Here is a 20,127-nt window from a genome sequence, read left to right on the forward strand (position 1 = left end):
ATGAAATCTTGAAATTTGGTGAGACGTCCCTGTTATTGTAAGGAGGAGTCTTCTGTGTAATCACTGCGTAACAGCTTTTTCAGAAACTATTCTGTACGTCTTCAAAAGAGCTTTTTGCGTCTTGACAGGTGAATTCTCTGAAGGTTCTGCAGGGAGTGTGAATAGACCACTGGCAGGTGGAATTTCTGCACAATATGCTGTTAATTTCAGAGAGTTAGAAGAGGCCTAGCTAAGAAGTAAAATTACTGAACAGAAAGTTGGTTCTGTTTACCTCAAACCAGGACACGGGCTTTAACTTGTGCAATGTTCAGTGGGCTTTCTACCTCCCAGTGGCAGGTTATGTGATGGGGACTGTTCTTTTTTTATGAGCATCTACAGGTTAGGCTAGAGCTGTCTTCAGCCTGGGAAAGAGGTATTTTGAGGATGTGGTAGAGGGCTACCAATTACTGTATAGAGTCTGGATGCATGTAACAGCAAAGAGAAGCTGGATGGGCGTTGACCTTTTCTAATATGAGAAGGATGGACCATCATATGAAGCTAGCGAGTGCCACGCTCAGAGCAGAGAAAGGTGATACTTTTCATAATGTTGTATTGCCACTGTGTGTTTGAGAAATTTCTGTAGGCTTAGCAGGAGACTGGGAAGGGTACTTGGAAGAAAGATAAAGTGATTGTTTTTAAGTATATAAAATCAGGTTCAAGAAATCCCCTCAGCTGAAAATAATTGGAGATTGGGAGTGTAGTAAGATAAGCATATGCTTTCTTTACTTCCTGTTCTTACTCTTCCTTAGGCATCAACTTGTGGATAGAGGCCACTGTGCTAGATGGATTCATGGCCTGAAACACTATTTACTGTTACATCTTCAAACCCAACTGAAGGAATTATTTTGTAATTCCCTGCAGTTGCTTCTCATTACTTGTAAGTTACACTAGAACTGCGTGTTACAACCGAGGGGCAAAGCAACTCTTCTTGCTGATGTTCTCAAAACCTCATGCTGAACCAAGGTACTGAGAAGTGGAAGAAGAAAGCTGCTAGAATTCAGGAAACTGGGAAGCTCAGTCTTAGCTATTGTGGACTGAGTGTGAACCATGAAATGAAGAGAGGATGGGAAACACAGGGTGGGACATGGAGCTATGAAGGAAGACTAATTCTGGGAAAAGGATATAAAATGTAAAAGCAGCTGGACAAGAAAACAAAAGGGGACGGCTGGCGATACATGGTTGAAGAACTAAGGTAAGATAGGAGAGGATAGAGTTGGCCTGGCAAAAAGCCCAGGAGAGTCAAAGGAAAGAGTTTTGAGGGAAAGGAGGAAATGGAGATAGGGCCAGGAAAAAAAATTAATGGAAAAAAGTTCAGTGACTTCTACAGGATATTCTTTTTAGATCCAGGAGTACTTGCACCTTATATTACTGTTAGCAGATAACCATGAAAGCCAAGTGCTAAATTTGTCTTTTGTAGTCTGGTGGACCATGAAGAACATAACTAGCCTCTCATTGCTATTGCTTTTAACCTGTACTGGAGGTTTTAACCTGATGAATAAAATTGTAGAGGTGGAATGTGGGGCAGGATGGGATTACATTTAGTGGTCAGTTGTGAAAAGCTGGGTTTCCGTGACTTGGCAAATATCACATAAAATTGTGTGTCAGAGGAATACAATTCCATTTACCAGGATATCATTCAAGTTACTGAACTGTGATTCCATCCTTTTGGTTTGCTTTTTTTTTCTGATTTTTTTTTCCCCCTGTTTGTTCTGATATTCTTTCCAGCTTCTGCAATAAATGCAGAAATTTTGCTGGTAACAGATTGATTCCCTGCATGCTCTCCTTCGTGTGAAATGAGAGTACAGAATAAATACGGTAGTTCATGTGGTATATGTAGTTCAATGTGGTTTTCTACAGTCATAGAAAAGAAACTAAATATGAAATATATAAGGCTGCAGAGTACTTGGTCAATTCTGAACTCCTGAGTAGTTTATGCCACAGTGGCTTTTTATGCTCCTTTATTATTCTTTGTGGAACCCCTTCAATCACTTCTACAGGCTCTTTTGCCTTGAGGACAATAGGTAAAGTGAGACCAGCCTGTATATCACAAATCACTGCTCAAACTAGTGTTCATTGTGTTTTCCTTCTATTGTTAAATAAATCTGGCTATCTTATTTGAATTTTTAAATTGTTGATATAATCTGTGTAGAGAGGAAGAGAGTCAAATCTTCCTTTAAGGAACCTCATGCTTCAAACTCTGCCAGGTCATGTAGTAATATAGTTCTTTGGGTAGGAAATGGTGACCATATTATATCTATTCAGATACTATTGATGAGATGGTCATTAGTGAAGTCTTTGGGGGATGAAAGATGGTTTTGAAAGTTGAATGCAGGCTGCTGCTTAAAAGGGGGCAGCTTTGTCTTGCCAGTGCATCTGGCTTGATATCCCTTTTGTAATTGCAGTGGAATCTTTCCAGCCATGTGATAGAATTATAGAACAGTTTAGGTTGGAAAAGACCTTTAAGATCATCAAGTCCAACCATTAACCTAACACTGCTAAGTTACCACTAAACCATGTCCCTCAGCACTACATCTACACGTCTTTTAAATACCTCCCTGGGCAACCTGTTCCAATGCTTGATAACCCTTTCAGTGAAGAAATTGTTCCTAACATCCAATCTAAACCTCCCCTGACGCAACTTGAGGCCATTTTCTCTTGCCCTGTCACTTCAGAGAAGAGACTGACCCAAGAGTATTGATGTAAAGAAAGGAAAATAGACATTGACATCAGGTCAGGAAAAAGGGATAACTACTACAGTTTAAGGTATTGGCGAATGTAAGGCAGTTGCTTCCTTTGAAGGAATGGGACTTTTTTATATACTGGAAGTTCCTCCAGACACGAGTCCATTTCCATGTATTGCACCTCTGTGGTGTCAAGACTTATTGAGATTTAACATTCAGGATTGGAAAAGAATATCTGAGCTAATGAGAAGTGGAAATTTATTTTTTTATTTCTGCACCTGTTTAGTTAGTTTCAATAGAGAAGTAAATTGACTGCTTTCCATCTCAGTTAATCTGTGGATTTGATGCTTGGGTAAGGCTCTCCTGATTAATTAGTGGGTTTAGTAAATGATATAGGGAAAAGTAATCACATTCTGCATGTGTTAGTAGAACAGTGCCAAGTCTTTATTTTCATCCTCCTGAGTCTACAATGCATGAATCATTATAGCATTGCTTATAAAATGTGTAATTTATCTGTTAAAATGGGGACTGTTGCACAGATTACACCACAAGTATTGACTGTATTCACCCAATTTTGTGTTCACTGTAATGTAAGATGCTGAATTCCCCTCTTTGCTTATTAACACCTTCCCCCTCCCTGATTCTTAAATGTATTCTGAAAGCCTTCTATAGTTTTCAATGATGTCTGTTTTGTTTTTTTTTCTGCTGAAATCCATTTTTTTCCTGATTAGCAAGACCAGAATAACCTCCGTAAAGTAGAACTTTGTCCAAAGATCTGTGCAACATCTCTCCTTTCTCTGTTTAGCTTATGTATCAACATCTGCAGCTGAAAACATCGGTCCTAGACATTACAACCCTTAAAAATTGGATTTTAGTCAGAAGAATTGTCTGCTCTGTTTAAACTTCATGAAACATCTCCTGTATTTTTTTTCTCCACACATGGAAAGACGATTTAATTGAAAAAAGGTGGTGCTAATTGACAAATATAATGATTCTTTTAAACTATTAAACATACTGCTCTTAAACTCAGGCATTTGTAGGCACAAGTTAATGGCTAGCTTATTAGAACTACTAATTGTCTAGTTTTTTCAGCAGCTGTAATGTAACTAATTGTCATAAGGACTGGATTGTTTAAAATAAATTCCAGGTATTATACAAGATGAGTTTTTTGCTTTTCGGTAGGTCACATAATGGGAGCCACCTAGCATTGCTTTCATATTTTTTGGCACTTGTGGTCTTTTCAAACTTAGTTGTGATGTTCCCTAAGCCGTATTATGAATAGAATAAATTGTGGATGGTTGTGTGTCTTTCAGCATCTAATTAGAACATACTAATTACAAGCTGTTTTGTGAAGCCTGGTTTCCATTGGATTTGTGTTCCATGTTCCCTGAGCCCTTCTATCTGCATTAGAAATCACTTAAGAATCTTAGGTCTTGTTAGAAGAGTGACAATTAAGGAGCTTGTAATTGCTGTCAGACTCTGATTGAGCCGAGTATCAGTCATCTGTTTCTCACAAATGGAGACAACAGGAATATGTTGAGATTTTTTTTTGTGAAAAGGTTAACTGTTTCTTTGCTTGCATGCATATCGTCAGCCTTCAGTAGGGTCTGTGAGCTTGCATTTGACATCTTCAGAGGTTTTTTGAAGCAGAAGATAGTCTGAAGCTTTTCACGTTTGTTTGAGCTCCATTAGCACTGGTATTGAAGGTTGTTTTTATATCTAATGGTTAAAAGTTGGCAGAATCTGAGTTGATGTGTTGGTCTGAAAGGCTGGGTGTTAGGGGACGTTGCACATTGGAAGAGCTCTGTTTTTAAGAAATCAACTGATGCCACCTGTTACTCACTCTGGAATATTAATATTAATGTTTATGATTAGATATGTCAGGCCATGAGTTGCAATGAGTAGTACCATGCAGCCCAGAAACGCACATTTGGAATCAAGCAGCCTTGAGTGCAAGTAGTTATTTATGTGGAGAGAACAATGAGCAAGGAAGCCTTGGAGAGTTCTGGGTGTATTCAGTGCTTAGAAACAGTTGAGATCCATGTGAAAAGAATTCTGTTCAGGACAACAGACTGTAAATTTCCCGAAATACTGTCAAAATCCTCCATTAATAGGGAACAATAATTGGATTATAAACAAGTTGGATACAGCTAATTGGGTACAATGTCACTGGCTTCTTAGTTGTTTCCGTAGGTACAGCATTTCTCTGTAAATCTTGCGTGAGAACTGGGATTAGATTGTGCCTTGCTGTAAATTCACAGGAGGAAACGGAGCCCTTGTCCTTTCTCGTTGCTAGCCACAGTGATGAGAGTGCTTCCCAGTCATTTGCTGTTCTAGCTTCTTGCCCAGTAAGTAGAAAGTTTATTGTTATAGGTTTTCATCCAGACACTAAAATATCACAATGATGAGTTGTGAATAAACAGGTAAGCATATGGGTTGAAAAGATACTCTAGTATTCTAATGTTAATGGTGGAGTACTTGATTTCATATTTGTATGTTAACAATTCTGGCCACACGTGTACTTTTTCACATTAAAAAAATTTTCTAGAATAAGAAAATTAGGTAGGTCACTTTTAAAACCTATTTGGTGAGCCAGTTTAGGCGCCTAGTAAGACTTGAGGATTTTTTTTAAAGCTAAGATTTAGAAATATTTTTCTGAATTACTTATATATAACAATACTAGACAAAAGAAGATTCTTAAATGAAGAAATGCTTACTTATACACGGTGCTGTATTTTAAGTGGAAAAGGAGTTATTCAAGCTATTTTTAAGAGTAACTTTGTTCAAGAACAAAATAGCATAAGATCCAGGAATATGTAAAATATTTCTGATTTTTAATAAAATTTACACCTTGCCAACTATTTAACTTAGTAGCTTTCCATAGGAAGTATACTATCTTCAAGGTTAAATGCAAGTATTTTTTTAGTGATGTAAAAATAGATGAGAACTGTCATGATAAAGTCAATTTCTCTAATATCTTTTCTTCTAATGTTTTTCCCAGTTTTTCTTTTACAAAGAGGCTTGTAAATTGACAGACGTTCTTTTTGTCTTCCCCTTTATGATTTTTTTTTCTTCTGGTTACTAAAACCTGTATATTTCACTTCATTTGTTTTAGTCTCTTAAAATCATTGAAATAATGCACTTTAAGTAATAACGGGACACCTCTGTGTCCTTTGTAAGTTGTCAGGTTATCTAGTTAATCAGAAAACTGTTCTTTGTATATCTCTTTATATTCAAGTTTATACTTAAACTTTATGGACACTGTATGATGGCCAAAGGTGTTTTTTCCCCTATTAATTATCAAAAGGTCCAGCCTCACTTCAACACAATGTGCAGAACACAAATACATTTTTTCAATAGCTCACACTTTCAGTTAACAGCACACTTAAGTTAATGTTTTTAGAGTAATAGGATTTCTGTAATGTGTGAAAACTTTGGCAGGTAGCTCTTAGAATGTTTGTGTACTTTAATGCAGAGTATTAATTTAAGACAGAAGTTGTGAGAATGATTAAAGTGCAGAAACTTTAGTTGATTATGGGCTTTCATTATTTTAAGGTTGTAATCTGGCTCCTGTTGAATTAAATGACAAAACTCATGGCATTTCACCCTGTGTGATCAAAATGTTTCTTGTACTTAAGCAGCAATCGCTCTTTTCCTAACTTTGGTTGTTTGGGTTTGGTTGTTTTTTTTTTTTTTTTTTTTTTTTCTTCAATTACCTCCGATGTTAATGCGAATACACTGCTGCTGCTGTTGAGGTAAGGAGTTGGCATGGTGGCTATCCCAAGCTGAGTTATTAAGTTGATGCAATATAACAAAAGGTCTTTTCTTCAGTTAGGCAGGTGAATTAGTTACAATTTTGTCATCTGAGGCTCATCTGCGGCTTGTTTAGCTGTTTTTCTCTGATTTGGAAGATAAGCAATAGTTTCCTCCATGACAGACTAAATTAACAGTAGGGATTGGAATTTACGCTGTAGTATACCCAGTCATGTGGTCAGGACCAAACCAGAATTTTTCTGAAAATGCCAGTTTGGCTGACTTGAGTATGTTGTTTTTCTTGCAAATAGAGGGGAGCTGCTTTTTTTTTTTTTTTTTTTTTTTTTTTTTTTTTTTTTTTTTTTTTTTTTTTAAATTGCCACAGCTTAGGAATACAAGATAGGCAGCCGTGATTGATAGGGTAGAGTGCGGTATTTGTGGCAGAAGAACACTTTTCAGAAGTAAAATTTCTGGCAATAAATTAGGTAAACTTGTTTCATCCAAGAACCTACTCTCTGCAGAACGCATAATGAAGCAAGTGGGGACACAAAATCTGTCAGAGGGGAGAAATATACTTCTAGACTTCTGCAGGTAGTCTTTTCCAACTCAGCGTTTGACTACATCTATAGCTTTTTTTTATATCCCTCAACCATAGATTATGCGGAGGTACTCTTATGCATATCTGCAGCATCTTTTGTGTATGCAAGCGCACGATGTAAATAAAATTGGAGCCTAGTGTTCTGAAATGCACCTAAATATTCTTTGACATCCATAACTCTCTGTCCTAATGGGTAGCACTTATGTTATTGCAGGTATCATAACATCTAATCATGCAGTAACCAAGGCTAAAGAAAAGAGTAATATTTCTGATTTATCTTAATTTTTTATATTTTTCAGTAGTTAGACAACATGGTTGGAGAACTTCATGATTGTCTTTTAATTTTTAATGAGTCTTTGAAAAAGCTATAGAGGAAAAAGCTAATACCTTTATTGCACTGTCCACAGTAAGAGTGAATTTAATACTGAAAAGCAGTTATATCTTACCATGGTAGTGGTTTAGACGTTGCTGTCTTAATCCAAAATGTCCATACACACTGTTTTATAAGATTAATACATAGGAACTAATTTATATCCTTACATCAATGCTGGATTGAAAAACTGATGGTTTTCAAATTGAAAATTTCAAATTGAAATAAAAAATGGAAAAACTGATGGTACCACTGAGCACTTTGATAGAAGGCCTGCACTCTTCAGTGTATTTATAGACTTTATGAAGTACTTGTTACCAGTGCATACAAGTAACAGAACTGTTTATAAGTTAATTTCACTGTAACTTGTAAGATAGTATGGTGCTTCATTTAATAGCACCTGTAAATCTATTTTTGTCAAAAGCTGATATTTATTGTGTTCACAAACTTTTTTTCTATGAAACACAACAGTCTATGATGATTCAGCTACATGTGTAGTCCTAACTGCTGTTTAATTTTCCATTGGCCACTTGTATTAAAACAGCTAAAAATTACTTTAATGATGATTTTCTCAGTTAACATATTATTGAAGTTACCACAATTATTTTAATAGCAAGCATGGGAGAAGTTCTTGTGTTATCAGTCACCATGTGCAATCTTAAATGGGAGAAGAGGAGGTATATAGGAATGGCACCAGTTTGGAAGATGTTCCGAACAATCTGTTGCATCCATCAGGAATTACTACTCAGTTAATTTAGTGGAGTTTGATCTCTTTAACAAACACATTATGTATCTCTAAGTATACTATTAGTATGGCAGATTGAAGAAAAAATACTATTAGAAATGACAAAATAATCAAAATCAGTGTCTTTATTCCATCATGTACACTTTAATGTTTGCAATGATAACATTCAATAGTTCTTTTTCATAGGTAATCTTCTGTATTTACTAAATTTATATGTTCAAACTTTTGTTGTGGAAACAGTTGAATAATCCCTAAATAATAAATAATTGTGAAATTGTAGAGAAACTTGGAGATCCTTGTCTGAACAGTGCAGATAACGAAAATATTTTGGAGTATTCGAAGATACTTTAGTTCAAAGTACTTTTCCAATATCACATTACAAATGAGGTTGAAATTTTAATGACTTTATTTTAAATGCCCTGCAAAGGGATCGATCTGCTATAAAAAGTGGATATAATCTGGAGCGGTTAGAATGGTGTATCGTTTATTCCTTAAATGTATTTGCCACCTGAGAATAACAAATTCCATGTTATCCATGGATATATGATTGGAAGAATATATAAGAATTTCACCCAATACTTAGAGTAGAGGTTGGACTGGGTCAGGAGCCTGATTTGTGAGTATGAACCATTTCTTTTTGCCAATAAAGCAAGATTGGGCTCCAAGACCACCGAAGCCTGGAAATAAGATTTTTCCTTTTGACTTTAATGGGTTTTGGATGAAATCCAGAATGGAATGTCATCTGGACTGTCATATGCAATGAGACTTTTCAGCTAATGAGAATATGGAGCGTCCTATGTAAGTTGATTATTTACATACAGTTACAAGGAATGAATGTTCTAGTCGAAATGTAATAGCTGTATGCAAACAAGTTGCAGAGGATATATCCAGCTATATTCCTTCCATGCAGGAACACATTGATTTCAAAGCTCCACGGCTGATTTATAGTGCCCAGTGGCCCTGATTCAGAATTTAAGCAGGATGTTGTTAGGGAAAAAACTACTGTAGCAGCTTTTCCTTCATTTCAGGCTTGGTGGTTCTGTAGTATCTCACAATTTTCTGGCTGCCTGAAGGACCCTAGGTGGTCTCTGTTTAACTCTGTTAGAACATGTTTCCTTATTCACTATTGCAGCAAAAGAATTGAAATAGCTTTGTCCCTGCCAAAAAAAGCACATGTATTTGCTGCTTTAAAAAATTTAGTATTTTGATATCTAACTACTGGTTGGTGGGAATCTAATACCATTCATATTCTTAATAGTGTACAATATTACTATGCAATTGTTATTATACAATAGTAGTTAATGCCACTAAACTCCTGATAACTACTTGCAGAACCAACTCAAAACCACATTACATTTAAAGCAAAATTGCATTTTGCTGCCCTGAACTGAGATGTTGTATCTGATGAGATACATATGTGGCTTTGAGTAACGTGTTAGACTTGCAGATGGCTCCTTACGAAAGCCAGAGCCTATGAATTGTGGTTTCATCACATCTAAGATAATTTATTTTTTAAGTGTAAATTATTACTGGAACTCATAACACTTACTTGCATTCTGTTTTTCTGTTCTATATTTTCTCCATTGGTTACTGTTTGGTGTATTTCAAAATGTTAATTCAAAAACGGAATCTGGGAGAGATGTGGGAACCAGCTGCCTTACTCTTGTGGATATAGATAAATCAGTCTCTACTGTCAAGTAATGACTAAAACTACTTGAAAAGAAACATCTGGTCCGGATCACTAAAACTGTGTTGTCTTATGTTGAAAGTCACATTGAGGCAAATGAGCAAGTTCTATCATCTAAGGGGCTACACTTCCAAGTACTTCTTAAGTTTTGCATTGATTGTTATAAATTATGAGTGTGCAGGGATAATTGGTGCTTTAAACTTCTCTTCCTGGGCACAACGTGCTTTCCTAAAACATCCCCTTAACAGAAAATATTTGAAATTATTTTGACCAATCTTCTAAGTAGTGATGGTATTCATAATATAAAGCTATAGCTTAATCTCTCAAATTCAGGGAGACTTGGTTGTTCACGTTCTGTTACCACCAACTGTAAAACCATGTTTTTTGTGACTAGTTGGAACATCTATTTATATAAAAAATAACTGCTACCAGCTTTCATCTTCTTCACCTGTAGAGTAAAATTGTTTTCCAGAACATCAAAACGCTTTGCAAAACATGATTTTTGTTTTTCAGTTATTCATACTTGGTATTCACAAAAGCTGTTATAACTAATCCTCTTGTAGGGAAGGAATAAGCCCTTTGTAACACTACAGTTTAATTATAGCCACTGTGTACCTGTTCCTTTTGAATCCAGATTCTGACTTTGCAGATTTTCATGTTATGTATTTAAGAGTGACTCTTGGGAATGATCTTGTGGAGCTGCTAAAATTGGATTCTTTCCAGTGGCAGAAATGGAATTCTCTCTAATGAGATTTTCAGAATAATGGAGAGACTGCGTAGGTTCCTCACTATTTGTAGTATGCATATGGGAATATAATGGTAAATAAGATGACAGTGTTTATGAACTGTTTATTCTAGACAGTCCATAACTTATGGTTCATGGTAATGAGTTAACTTTTCATAGATCCATGTGGAGTTTACAGCATTTATGTATTCTGGAGTGTTTCACCTTTCTTTGCTCTAAATAGAACCTTTAAGATGAAACTCAGTAAAGAATAAACCGATTCATAAAACGTTACCCAAAAAAAAAAAGCATGACTGCTTTATATAAACAATCTTTCCATAATATTTTTAGTAACTCCTTTTTAGAGCAGGGATTGTATAGGTCTCTGAAAAGAATGGTTAATAAATAGGGCTTCTTTTGATTAAAACCAAAACAGCTGTTGACTGTTACTGAGGATTGCTGGATCTTACTGTTCTATCAAATAATCAGACATTGGTATCATTACAAATAATGAACCAGCTGGTGATCATCTGTTTTGCTGTAGTTAGGAGCACCTTTTCATAGTGACCTTTTATCTCTCTGGGCAGTTGAGAACATTCCCATTGGTGATGGAGTTCCTGCAATGCATGGGTCAGTTTCCCGAGAGTAACAAAAAATGGAAATGTATCTAGACATGTTGCTGTGTTATCTTGTGTACTATGGTTTGGGTCAAAGCTTGTCTTGGATTCATTACACCTATCTTCAAGTCAGCTGTGCTATTGAGTGTGGCTTGAAGTCTTTAAAAACATTCTCTGAAATTCCTTATAGTGCCACTTTAAATGTAAGTTTGGGAACTTTTAAATGAAAGTGTGTTAAGTTTTCTTTGCGCAGTGTTATTAACTAGAGGGATTCTGGATTAATTTAGCAGCCAGGTCTGTTCTTTCAGCCATAAGCCATGCTGTCAGGGAAACTTAATTACACTTTAAGTGGGATGCAAATGAGTTGTGACACTACATCATTTCACATGAAAGGTTCATTACTTACATTAACTGCACAATGCTCTCTCCTAAGCATAGGGCTCATTACAATTTTTCTGTTTTTTAACGTGGCTACATTCGAGTATGGCTTTTACTTTTAATATGTCTTTTCTTACTACATGTCCTTTCTTTAATCGTTTAAGCTTTAAGCTGTTGAATTTATGAAATGAGTTGAACCTGAGTAGCATAGAAGATACTAAAATAAAGCCAGATTTTATAGGCTTCCGAAACTCTCACTTTGAATTCATTTGTTGTCTTCTGAGTTTTCATGTGTGCAGAGCTGTTTTGTGTACTTTGATATGAGATGTCTCCCTTAGTAGGGATGTACCTTTCTTGCTTCTTTCCGAGAAAAATTAGAAGAAAATAGATGTCATTATTCTTAGTGATTTAACATATTTATTGGGTCATGATAAATAGTGATGGTTCTTTTACCATGGAAAGAAATGTGTTTGTAATGCCTCAAAATTAAGGAATTTTGATTCATTGTTGGTCATTCTCAAATGAGAAAATAACTTACAATGTTATGTCTTAAACTCCTAGGCCAACACCATAGTTGCTTGGTAGGTTTGTGCCATCAACGAGTTCTGCCTATACTGGTGAAAAAGGTCAAAAGGATATTTGTTGGAAGGAGTTTAGTTGTCTTTAAGTCTTACTTCACCAAAAGACTTAATTTTCATCTTAGCGCTCCTCTACGTAATGTCCTCTTCCTTGCTTTAAAAAGGGGAGGGTGTGTGTGGGAGAGAATCTTGATTTTTTTTCTGGCACAACAGGGACTGGCGATTTAAGCCCATTAATCATTCTTTCTTGCAAGAATATCACATCTGTATCAACAATTATTATAAGATATCCCTCAGGTTTTATTTTCAGTTTGCATAATGCAACCAATTAATAGCACTTTGAAATAGCATCGAAGTTGTCCATTTTCAGGAAGTCCTGCAAATATATTTGATAAGAAAATCAGTCTTTGGGCTTATTTTATTTGCCAGTTCGCACTAAACTAGATTGTAGTTAAATCCTTTATTGCTGCTTAGGTAGGGTCTTGAAGGCAAGACTCTCAGGTACTATCATCGCTTCACTGATAATTAATAATTACCAATTAATCTAATAGACCCCATTCCATTTCACTGAATTTAGTGCTCATGAAAAATGCCAGCATGATATCCTTGAACGTATCTGGCAATCCAAGGTCAGTGTTTTACTGCACCTGTCTTTTGTATAAAGAGTGACTTTATGGCCAATTCCCTTGTGTTCTTTGGGAACAGGCTGTAACCCTGGCTGCAGAGGGAGAAACAGTGATTCTGTTTCAATGTCTGTTCAGGCTCTTGTCAAGCGCAGAGTTTGAATTCATGCTTTAGCATCAGTTATCCTGCTGAAGTCAGTGGGGTGGGTACCTATGGAATGGAATGGGATTATTCCTTGAAATCAATTTGTCTTCCCTAGGTTGTAGTTTCTTTATGACTTTGGTAAAAATGATGCCCGAAGAAGCTCTAATGAAAAGTTTATTAGGTCAGCAGTCTACCTCAGTCCTGATTTTATGCATCTCTGAAGTATGTATATCAATGGCTCATTAACTGCAAAATTGCAATTTTAAGAAGGGTATCCAAGTTCATAAACACTGTTTGGCATGTTGCTGTGGACCTAAGCAACAAAATCACTTGCTTTTCCTTAGGGGGACCTTGGGCATCATCAAGCTGTCTCTTAATTTCATATCTTTGCCTTCTATTAGATTAGAAGACAAAAATGTTGAGATCTCATGAGCTTCCCACTAAGTTTGAAACAATGTATGAGGTAATTTTGTGAATCTTGTGAGAATGATTACCTAAAATTAATGTGCTGTGTTGCTTTTACATATCTTATACCTTGAATTTTCTGAAGGCTGTGTGAACAAGCTGTCTGTACTTAGATTCTAGAAACAGTTCACAAGAAACAAAGGCTACATACTTTGCTTAATGCAAAATTACAAGAACTCAGGTACTTCACTGGTACTTCACTGGTTCTTCTCTAAGGCAGAACAGATTCAGTATAACAGAAAGGAGAAGCTTGTGGCATGGTATCTGTCTGTAGCTTATGTATTTGTGGATATATGTATTTCCAGACCTAGCAAGAAGGAGACAGATTTGGCAAACTCTTCAGTTTAACTGAGTGAACAGAGAATATGACTTAAGAATTTAGTAACCCGTTCACACAGAAGAGTCTTCACAAAAGTCACATGTGATGCACTTACGTGAATTATCTGGGCCAAGGCAAAAGCTGGTTCAGAAGCTCTGTTGGAATGTTCCACAGGTTTTATTCTGGCTCTATAAGAAGAAATAGAGAGCTCTAGGTGCAGTCAGCTAAGGCTCAGGACTTGTAACACTAGCTAACTCCTGCGGTACAGAAGAACAGAGTTCCTGTGGAACCATTGAGCCAAGCCAAGCAAGAAATGGGATTTTTAATTCATAGAGAGCTTGTTTCTCACAATTGCACAATTTTTTGGTATTTTTGTCAGACTGGAGATTTGAAAGCTTCACTTTTTACTAGCATTGGTTAAGAACTGAAATATTCTAAAATGCCAAAATTTGCCTTTAAGAACTCTTCAGACAGTACCTTTTTTTTAAGGTATATAATGCAGTGAAAAGGGAATTGTGCTTGATGGTTATTTTAACACTTTTGTTGTTATCTAGTGTTTTTGTCTATTTAAAAAAATAAATATACATCAATGCTTACTACCCCCCACTCTCCTGCCACTCTCCAGCTTTAATACTTTTTTGAATGAGATATGTTCAAGATGTAGTAGGCAGATACTCTGCTCTAGAACTGAAGAGGTAGTTGTGACTCTGAAAGCAGTATATTATTTACTGTGTGTTCCCATTTCTGGGAGTAGCCTGACTTTAATGGCTAGTATTTAGGAGGCTGGACTGAAAAAGGGTGTGGTCAAAGGTCCATTACTTTCCCCTGAAGTAAGAGGGTAGGGAACAGAAAAGACTTAGAAGGCAGAGGCATAAGGAGTAATAATGATGATAATGGGGCTTTCAGGGACGTTCTTACTTTTGTCTTTTTTTTTTTTTTTTTTTACCAGACACTGCACCATTTATCTACACTAGAGTTTTTTTCCAAACTCAGAATAGCCTGAGCTCAGAGTAGACGAAAGAAGAGAGACCATGCTGTGTATTAAGGAAGTTGAAGTCCCTATAAATGATCTTACAGAATGGGAAGTAGTGCGATTAAACAGGTACAGGCAAATCTAAACATAAGCTAGGAGATATAAATTAAATGTAGTGAAAGAGACACTGCATTAATCTAGCAATTATATTTAGGATTACCCTTTTTAATAGCTGGCACTGAGCAGCATTACATAAACATGTTTTTTCTGAAGGGGCAACTGTGCTAGTAGTAGTCATGCAAGTAGTATGAAACAAAGGAGGTTCTCAAACACTACAGAAGTGACTGGTAACTTTGCACTCCAGGTTGCTACTGGAAGCTTGAGGATATTGTCTCTAACTACTGTCAAAACAGTCAATTGTGAATTTCAATATTTGCACTTCAATTTAGGAGTAGCTGATTTACTGAGAGGCTGGGGCTCAGGCAACATATATTCCATTCATGACTACTTAGATGTGAATATGAAGCACAAATGCATAGGTCTTCTGTATGTATCATAAATAACTTTTGAAGGAAAACAGATTATGTTACTTTGTACTTTGGAATTGTTTATCTCTTGTTAATGTTTGAAACTTCGCATGAAAGTAGTTCAGTTCTTGAATTCTGTTTTGTAATAAATTTGACTTTTTTTTTAATTACATAAGCATCAGATTATTATTTAAGTGCACTTAAGGTAGAAAAAATACCTTCGCAATATCTGTGAGAAGAGAATGATTCTAGGCAGTGCAGCTTGTCCAGTGCATTAACAGTACTTGGATTTAAAATATTTGCCCCTTCACTAGTTATTTCTATGCAAATCATTAGACTTTCTGGAATACAAGGGGAGGAGAAACTTTTGAAAAACGCAGCCTCGTTGATCCTTCCAAACATGACTGGGAAATAGGTTAGAATGATCTTGAATCTCTAAAGAAGGTTACTTGTATTCAGTTAGCTAGCAACCTAGAGGGCATCTGAAATGCTTTGGTGTAAAATATGCTGAGCTGCATGGTAGTGAAACAAAATATTGGTAGAGAAGTATTCCTGTCTCATTTAATTGTGTGTAATCTTGGGGCAGGGACAAGAGGACAAGACATGAGTAAAACATCTATGAAAAACACATTTCAGGACTTAGAGATCAGCCTTCAAATATTGTAGTAAGGTAGCTGTAAAAATATTCCTAAGGAAGCATGTATTGGGGGAAAAAATGGACTATGCTAATATATCATTAACAGTTAAGGATCTCTAGCATTACTGTTCAGTCATAGAATTGCACATAGAGTTAGAAATTCAGTACAGTTGTGGAGAAGTGTAATACCTAGAACAGTTTTGAGGAATAAAAAGTATACCAATAAATCACTTGTCAGTGTAGATAATAGAATACTGCATCATTTTCTATCAGCTAAAGTAAAGGTTATACGCAATTGTTTACTCAGACAGTATGATCTTACTGGAATATTCAGCATCGACTTCCATTGTTGCTGAGGGCCAGAATGCCTGGGAGTAAGTGGGTAAGTGATCTTCAGTGCATTCCTCTGCGTGATTGTTTTTCTCTGCTGACCCTTTCCTGCTGTCTGTTGTGTCTGTTGCTTGTGCTGCAAGAGGTGAGTTGAGAGAAATGGGGAATGGCCAGCACCTATGTTTTAGCCTTTGCTGTACCAGCCTTTCTAACTCATTTTGGGGAGGGTAGACATGGGGAGGGTGTGGGAGTTGGGAAGAGCTAACCTATTGCTGATAAAGGTCTTGAGACAACAGGTAGCATGGAAATAATTATAATTATTTTAAAGATCTTGCCTTCAGCTACCCCTGAGGCACAGCAGTTATAAACCGCCCAATTTATTATTTACAACCTGCTTTTCTAATTGAAATATTTTACCTTTTCCTCTAGTTGTTATAATTTCTGAAAAAGATGCCATGGTATTGAGTAGCAATAGTGATAGCAAAGTTTGAAAGACAATGATTATTGAACTACGGGAAAAATTACTTTCCTTGAAAAAATAAAATGTTGACTGTAAATATTATTCAAAGTGTTCTGAATAAAGAAAGTGTGGTAAATGAATAGCTTGTTTTGCTTTGAATAGTAAGATGTTAAATATCACAAATATTTACATTTGAATAGAAGCATTAAGGTACTTCAATATCTTCACAACTAATGGGCTGTAACCAGAAACACTATTTTAAAGTAGCCTTTATAGGTATTATTTTTCTGCCATGAAATTGCACAGAAGGTGGGAACGTTATAGATTAAAAGTAAATTGCAGGAGACAGTTGAGACTAGACATTGCCACCATTATATTGAGTGGTATTTTATGCTAAATTAGTTTAAATGGGACTGTCTTGGGACTCTCATCTCAATAAGACTTAGCCTGAAATAGGAGTCACACTATGCCCACAGTGGTCACTAATTTAATCTTTTCCTTTGAGGCCTGTCTGGATCAGGATTTTTTCCTTGTGTTCTTTGATGTCATGAATTTTCTGCCTATGTTCAGAGAATATAGGGAATCTGACCCCTCTGCTGTTGTGGGGAGAAATTATAAATTAGAGCTCCTTGATTTTTTTGTAGTTGCTGTAATCTCATGAAGACTATTTATAAAGCAAGGCTAAGGAAGTATTAAGTCCTCCTTTTAGCATGAAGCAATAAAGTTTCCACTCAACCTCATGTGATGAGGAAGAGGCTTAATTCTGTCTGGTTTAAATGCGTCAGAAATTGTGATTCATTCTTCACACTGGAGACTTGAACTCTTTCTCCCATCTACATTAACTGTCACAACAGCAGTGTAAACTATTAAAAAAAAAAAAGTTTGCATTTTTGTATTTTAAAAAATGAGATGAGGCTTAGCTGAAAAAAAGACTTTGATACGACGTGGTGAGTGGAGTGTATAAACTCTTAGGGACATATATGCCTGAAAGTGTGTTACCCTTTAATCAAGATGGCAAAAGCAGCTTGATATACTTACACTATTTAATTTTCTCTTGCTCTTCAAGACATGGACACTCATCTCATGGTGTGTTCGCTCTGAGTAGTTCATTGCATCTGTGTTGTGGAACCTCTGCTAATATTATCCCCCTCCTGGATATGCAAGTGAAAGCATAAGAAAGCATTTAAATCAATGAAGCTAACAAATAAGCAGCATGTGGCTGATGCATGACCTGTCAGTTAGAAAATACAGTGTGTAGGTCATATTGATGGCTTCTGGTGAAGAACCATACTGAATATTGACAGCGAAAGTCTGTATGTGATGAACATCTGATTGGGATTATGTTTCCATGGAACAAGTTAACAATAGTGAGAAAAATATGATCCAGCTTTCTACTATAAAAAACCCCTATATTATAAAATTAAAGTAGCTAATAATGTGTTCTAGAAACATGTTTTAAAACTTAATTTCAGATATACAGGCTCTATGAGCCTTTTATTTCTGTTCTATATAAGAAAGAAGTTGGTGCGAGTAACAGAAAATTATCTCTTCTCGGGAATTCTCAGTTTATTTACTATTTCATTTTAATTTCTAGCTTTCTTTGGATTACAGACATTTTCAAATGTAAATTCTAGGATTTACAGAGCATGTAAAAAGCAAACAAAAAAGCTGAAGGAAAATGATCCAAAAAATCCTTATTACTACTTGAATGATTGAATTTATTTTAGCAGACACTTACATCCTTGTCCAAATAATAACCACAACTATGCCATATTTATGAAGTGCTGATATGCTGTGAATTACCACAGGTCTCCCTTTTGAACAAAACAAATTCATGTTAAATTTTAGTTCTTCAGGATGGCTAATATCAAAAAAGAGAGTGTGTGTTACAATGTCTTTTCAAAGGGATTTTCAGGAAATGATCGTGTTAGTCTAAGGTCCCAGAGTAGCTGACGATTTCAATTCAGGCTACTGTGGATGAATGTTCCAGGCAGCTGAGTCTTTACTCTGAGTTCAATGCTTTTATTTTGTTATAATTTATTTATTAGTTCTGAAGTATTCTGAAATATTGATATATAATGCACTTTTTTCTGGATTGCGGGTCAAATTTTAACAAGTTACATGCAAACATTCTACATTCTTGTCTTCCTCTTAAACTACTCAAACTATAAAAGAAATATTACATTTCCTGTGTACAAATTAGTAACTACTTCAAATTCTGATTAGATTGAAAAGCAAGTGAATTCTGTCTAAAATAGAGGCAAAGTAATTGAGCCTTTTGAATTCCAAAAGGTAAACATAGTTCAGTATTGTTGTAAACACAGTGAGCACCTATTCTATGTGTTTTTATGGCTCTGATACATTTGTAATGATCTTAGTGCAGGAAATCAATGGAAGTTATATTACTATTCTTTCCACTTTTTTTGGCAAGATTATTGCCAAGTGATTTTTAGAGCAACCTGGTGAACACAGACTTCGTCTTTAGCAAACTAAGTCTTTATTTAAAGAACTGCAAGAATAAAAACAAAAATGCAGTCAAATAACTTACCCTGTATACATAATTTGGAATGTTTTTTGGCAAAGCACTTCAGCTATAACACGGAAAAATGTTTGTATGTGTTTGTGTTGCAGCTTGCCATCTACGTGATTTGTACAGAAACACTTCTCAGTAGGATAAACTCTGCAAACGTCTAACAAATTAAAGACCTTGCTCAAATGTCTCTAAACTTCTCTTGTGGATTCTATGATAAGTAGTACCTATGCTGATCTTCTCCAAAGAGAAAGAGTGTGGCAACACCTAATCCGGTGGTACAGACTATTTCTGCCATGGTGTGTGGTATGTTCATTTGCCCATTGTTACAGTTAATCAGGGACTCAAAAATCTGGAGCATAGCTTCTAGACAATGGAATTAGGCTGCATCTTATACTTTTGAGACAGGAAGATTCATAATAAAAATAGAAGTCCTAGTAGGATACAAACTAGTTTTCACCAAATCTTATTTTTTAATAAAAACTAATTCTAGTAGCATCTCTTGGATAAGCTTTCCTTCACTGTTGTAAATTATGACTTCAAGGTCTTATGTTTTTGGAGATAGCAAAAAAAGTATATGGTATGTATACAACTGGAACATACTGTTAGTCTTAGCAATTTCTGAATCCTTTTGAAAGGATGATAATGAGATATATGAGGATTTAATAAGTATTATGTCATAGCCAGTTAGGACAGTGGCTTGGCACTGGTCAAATTCATTTAGCTAACGAAGGCTGCGGTATTGTGTGAATGGACCAAAAGGTGGTTAGGTGAACAAGGGACCATTGAAAGTGAATGTAGAAAAAGCAAGTGATACATTTTGGAAATGGCTTGATGTTCAGCTAGAGAGATAAAGATCTCTTACCAGTGTATTCTCAATGTGGGTCTAGCTTTGGGATTGTGACCAAGTGAATGTGCATGGTATGCAGTCAAGAGAGTAAAGTACAG

Source organism: Rissa tridactyla, chromosome 5 (assembly GCF_028500815.1).
Source record: "Rissa tridactyla isolate bRisTri1 chromosome 5, bRisTri1.patW.cur.20221130, whole genome shotgun sequence".
In the NCBI taxonomy this organism is placed as follows: Eukaryota; Metazoa; Chordata; class Aves; order Charadriiformes; family Laridae; genus Rissa; species Rissa tridactyla.